We start from the raw sequence: 6,386 nt of genomic DNA, 5'->3' as shown, positions 1-6,386 counted from the left end.
GGGGTTCGTAAAGGAACTGTAGGGTGTTTGTGAGTTTAATGAAAAGTAAATAATTAATTCAATCATAAAAATGTAAAATTAAAATAACATCAATCAAAATAAAACCCTAACAAATTTGTTTACCTGCATTTAATGTGACCATTAACCAACGTCAGAGAACCACGAACATGCAAATGTGATACTTATTAAAATATTTATTTTAAAATCTCAGGGTACTTCAAGTAAATATATTAGGTGAAAAAGGTTTGGCTGACAACAACAACAACAAAAAAAATTGGCATTACATGCAAATAAGAAATAATGCGAATTTGTGCATTTTGTTTGAAAGACAAAAGCCTTCTTCCAAAAGACAAATGAATACATGATTAAATAACCTTCTGCGTGTTCATCAGTAGTTGATGTAATATTGAAATGCTCTTTAAACTGAAATTATTTTTGTAAATCCAGTGGTCAAATGCTGTGTGACCTCTCAATTTTCTCTGTAATTATATCCACCTGACTTTTTGTGAATGTCTGCAACACTAGAAAACTTTCTGACTGTATATAAGTGGTAGGCTATTTTAGGAAAATTTAATAGAGGAAAAGAAGAATTAGGGAAAAATCAAGAAATTATGAATATTTATTGCTACTGAGAGAATAATATGTAATCATGTAATCAATAAAAAAAGTGACTGTGTCTGATTCGGAGTATTTTAAAATGGATTTAATTTTTGTAATCTGATTACATAATCCAGATTACATGTAATCAATCACTACCCCTGCTCTGACAGAGAGGGCTAAAAGAGCTCCATTGCAGGGGTTTGCGTTTATCGCATGAGGAGCCGTAATTTCTCTGGGTTGCAGTCTGCACAGAGCTCTGCCCTCACGCCTGTGACCAACGACATTTTTAAAGCAGTAGCATTCCCGGACTGTCAGCGCTATTGCGAATCTGACCTTGAGCTCCTGAGCAACCTTGACCGAGAGTCAGCGGGGCAGCTGGTACAGCGGGCGTAAAAATGAAAGGTTACTTAAAGAGATGAACAGATAAGAGTAACGGAAGACAGAAACCAGACCTACAGGGGGAAATGAGATGATTAAATGGTTTAACAAATGTGTGAAATGAGGAAACTGCTCTTGAAATGAAGAATGATTGGAGGTGCTTGCTAAGACATGCTTTACTATTATTACTTGCTCATGCTTAAGGATTTAATCTTCACTGTGTAACTCGTCCCGCTCCATTTATGCCACGAATGTGAATGATACCTCAAATCGTGTAGCTGGTTAGGAGGAAGTATTTGCGGTATTCAGCAAGTGGAGAGAAAAAAAACCCCTCAGACTTGCACTGATGAAGAAGCCAAGGCACATATAGAGGACTCTTTTGACTTGGACTAGCAAGCAACCACCTAAGGACTAGCAACATCCCAGCATCCACCAGAACACACTAGCAATCACCTAAACACGTTAGCATCCACCTATCAAAGGATTAACAACCTTGAATACAGCAGCAGTAACCAGAACACCATAGCAACCAGATATCAATGCACTAGCAAGGACCTAAAAGTGCCGTAGCAACCTCATAGCAAAACATAAACAACCACCAGAATGTGTTAACCACAAGCACACATTTAGAAACCACCAATCAACCGGCCATCAGTGCCAGTTCAGAGCATTTTAACAAAATCACATTGCAGTGCATTTGCATCCCCCCCCCAAACACTGCAGTAGTAAACATCATTTATGCTTTCCTCACAAAACGTAAAAACCTAGTTTACATTTATAATGCATCATGTATATCAATAATGCTAAACAAGACAGTGCTGTTAATCTGGATTACGTAATCAGATTCCAAAAATGTTGAATTTGTAATTAGATTACATTGCATTTTAAAATGCTCAATCAGATTACAGTTACTTTTTATGGATTACATTATTACAAATTATTCACACCAAAGCTGTAAATGATAATTCACTGATTTCTCCCTAGTACCTCCTTTTTCTTTTAAAATTTCCTTGCTAAAAATTCTACTGTGTCATTGTTTAGCTTTGAATATTCATATAAAACGGCCATGTAAATGTAATATAAATTCATTTGCGATCCATGCTTCGGAACTTGAGAACAAAAGCACCTCTCAGTCAGTTATACCATGTTAATATTTTAATAATTTAACAACACATTCACATGTTCACTGCAGTTCTCTGATGTCGGTTAATGGTCACACTGACATGCAGGTAAACAAATAAAATCTTTAAAATGTAAAAAATTTAACCGTTTAAATTTTACATTTTATTTTACAAACCCTCTGCAGTTCTTTCATTTACTTGGGGAAACCCTGGCGAAATGTAATGTTTAATGCATTTCATGAGGTTGATAATGAAGAATGGAATATATTTTATTCTCTTTGTTTTTTATAACAGTAATCCCATTCAAAGTTAGTTCAAAAGTAATAATACATTACATAAAATGAGTAATCTAGATTACATTACTGACTACAATATTTATCATGTAATCTGTAATCATTAACAGACCACAATGTGTAAACAGAGCTGATCCTCCCTATACGCAAAATACGCACACTGCGTAGGGCCCCTGAAACACCAGGGGGCCCCCTTGCTCTCAAAGATGATGAAACATTTTAGTTTCGTTTTTGAATTTGGCCAGCAGTTATGAAAACATGAATGATCTTTTTTTTTTAAATGCGGTGCGCTGTTGCCCTTTCTACGTAAAAATCAGTCAAATAATGTAACGTGAATGAACGAGTTGAAAGCGTACCGAGCCACTGAGACTGTTTCTCAAGCGTTTTCCGCGAGCGTGATTCGAGACGGAGTGAAACACGGACAAATACTTTCTATTCATTCGTTCATAACCACTCATACCCCACTCAACACCCCCCTCCCCCACCCCCCCCGGACACAGTTTTGCATAGGGCCCCCAAAAGTCTAGGATCGGCACTGTGTGCAAGTAATCTATGCAGCACTGTAAACGGATGCTTGAGGACGGACAGGTTTACTGATGCTCGAGAGCTGTTTAATGAAAGCGTGTTAGCAGCAGCTCTGTGCAGATCCATGGCAGACAGTTAAGTGTTTACACTCTGCTCTTTGTTAATCTCCTCTGCCGCTCCGCAGAACATTCTCAAAGTTCTTCCACGCAAGTTCTCAAAACATCGCTATGTGTGTCTCTAAACAAAACACACCGTCTACCATCAACAGCTGAGCTCAAACAATGTCTAGTCGTTTTCCCAGCAGGCCTATTAAGGTGAGGATGGGAAAAGCTGCTAACTCAAGAACAAGGAGATGATGGATTTGGGAAGACAGGAGTTGGTCACATGATCACCGTGTCTCAAAACAAACACACCGTGAGACCGGACTAGGGCTGGGTAAAGATATGGGATCCGCAGCAGCAGCATTCCCTCCCCTCTCGCATCTCCCGCCTGGATGCTTTCCCAGCCAGCTGCCTTTGGGAAGGTGAACGACAGGGCTATTTTCCTCACACTTGTATGAAAAGATTGCGCGTGTCAGTTTTCAAAGAATGATGGGCTGCTGGTATTCAAACTGCCAGCAATAACAGCTCTCCACCAGCACTGAGGGGAACAGTCATTAAAACAACAGAAATAAGCAGCATGCAACCAATATTATGAGCGTTCCTAATTAATATGCAGTGTAAATACCTCGGAATTAATTAGAGGATTCTAGTTGAGTAAGTAATGAATTGACAAATATATAGAACTATAAAAGGAATATTCTGGGTTCAGTTTAGCTTGGTTGATATCATTTGTGGTGTAATGATGACCACAAAAATAAATAAATAATAAAAATCCACTTGTCCCTCCTTTTCTTAAAAAAGCAAAAATCTGGGTTACAGTGAAGCACAGTGAAGCGTGAACATGGCCAGTGATTTTTAGTATGGATAAATAAATAAGGTTTAAAAGTTTGGGGGTCAGTTAGATTTTTTGCAATAAATTAATACTTACTTCAATTATATTTAAATCAAAATCAAACATGACCATAAAAGACATTTATATAATGTTGCAAAGGCTTTCTATTAAAAAAATAATATATATATATATATATATATATATATATATATATATATATATATATATATATATATATATATATATATATATATATAGAAATTCATCAAAGTATGCTATAATATAAGTATCAGGGTTTCCAGAAATAAATAAGTGAATTAATTAAATTAATAAAAAATTAAATAAATGAATAAATAAATAATATAAAAGACAAATTAAAATCAATAAAAATCTATGAACAATACACCTGTTAAATATGCAAGCTTTAACAGATTAATTTATGAAAGTGCTTTTATAAACTTACAAGCTTCACATTTCTATTTTTCTATTTCTGCAAACATTTTCCCCATTCACTTCCATTATAAATGCCTCATCATTATCTCCACAGGCATCTAAAACACATCGACCCAATGAATGGGATGTATAAGAGCACTTTCTTCCCAAGGGTACATCATAAGTCCTTATGACGATCAGAGGAAGGACAGGTTTCCATATAACATGACAACCGCAGGAACATTGGATACGAGGGCGTGAAATGGACTCTGAAAGGTCAGCAGATCTTACCTGCGTGGGCGAGCGGATGGGTCACTTCATTCCCACCGCCATTAAGATCTCCATTTGTGGCTATGGCTTCCTTTATGGCTATAATCTGCCTGGTGTGTTATCAAATAGTTAGGACAGGGTCTCTATCCAAACTGCATTATCATGCAGGACAGATAGCATCTGCAAAGCTGAGTGGCTCCTTCAATCAATGCTATTGGCCGCTAAGATCCGTCGAGCCTTGCCAAGTGTTCTCACAGCTTGACAGCGCAAAAATATGACACACTATAAAAGTTTTAAGAATATTGCAATCAGAAAACAACCTTGAGTGGGATCTAATGCAGATTTTTCTAATAAAAATTGCGGTTTTCACTTAAAATGTATCACTACAAAAAGCAGCTACAGGTTTGCCGTGCTTGCTGTGTGCCTGAACCTATTTTGATTATATAGCTATAAAATTCTATTTATATGTCTATATTTATGCTCATATAATCATAACATTTTTCTGAAATATAAACGTGTGTGTGTATTTATATATAAACAATAAATATAAACTTTTATCTTGGATGCGATTAATCGTGATTAATCGTTTGACAGCACTAATTATTCTTATTATAATTATGTTACGGCAATTACTACTAATTATTACATTACTTAATAAAAATATGAAAAATTAAGACATTACTGTTGTCATATTTATATACTACATATTTAAGTATAATAAAGTATAATATTTATTTTATTTTACAGCACAAGGGGAAGATAGTTCGATAGTTTGGAAGATATGTTGCATTGCCAAATGTATGTTAAAAGCAACCCAAACTAACAGCACATGCACATGCACATGCACATGCACGTGGAGCTGCATTTACTATGAACCAAGCTGCTCTGACAGACTGAAAACACCAGATCATGAGATTAATCATGCAGCCCAATCTGACATAGAGTAAAACCAAAAACAGCAACACTGGCTGAGGTCAGTTTAAGTGTGAGAGCTTCTCAGATCAAAGCATTCAGATGCAATACAGTTGAACTTCACAGTTAAAAATAAGTAACAGCCTGTAAATTGAGTATCGGACAAGAAAGATAAAGTATCCTATCAAATTTCCAAAGGAGACACGCGCTGCAAACTAGAGCACTCATCAACATGACCCTAAACATACATGACACACTTTACTCCAAAGCTCAAAGTCCTCCACCGGCCCTTTGACGCCTGACATCATTGACATTCAGGGCCAGCACCGTTTACAAGAGCCTGAAAGAAAAGAGCGAGGGGAGGTGGAGAGATCTGAGAGAGACACAGGAGCCTATAGAGGAGGGTTACGTATGCATGCTTTCAAAACAAGTCTCGAGCCGCACGCCGTTCCTCTCCAGAACTCACACCATCAAGGGAAACCACACTCATGTGCTACATTTCGCAGTGTGTTTTTCGGTATCTAGAGAAAACATCACGCAACCTCTCGGGGAAAATCAGCCAAGATGTTTGGATCTCCATCGCAGCCTCATTGAGCTGATTTATTGAATCTGCTTGTGCTGGACGGGATTCACGACTACCTAGTCACACACTCAAAGGCCAACAGGATTTATGAAAGCGAAAGTTCAACAGCCCAGCGTTTATGAAGGTCAACGTGTAAACAGTCCACGATGACCCAGAAAATACACGATTTGTAATTCATCTCCATGTAAAAATGCCAAGACTTTCACGTTGTATGCTCTATAAATACACGAGCCTCTAATGTCAGATAGGCATGTTCGTCTGGACAAGAAATCCTAAACGCTGACCTATGAACTTCATAAGCTTATAATTCAGTCCTATAAACAGCTGCGTGATCTGTTG

This window comes from Onychostoma macrolepis, chromosome 14, assembly GCF_012432095.1.
Source record: "Onychostoma macrolepis isolate SWU-2019 chromosome 14, ASM1243209v1, whole genome shotgun sequence".
In the NCBI taxonomy this organism is placed as follows: Eukaryota; Metazoa; Chordata; class Actinopteri; order Cypriniformes; family Cyprinidae; genus Onychostoma; species Onychostoma macrolepis.
This window is presented reverse-complemented; position numbering follows the sequence as displayed.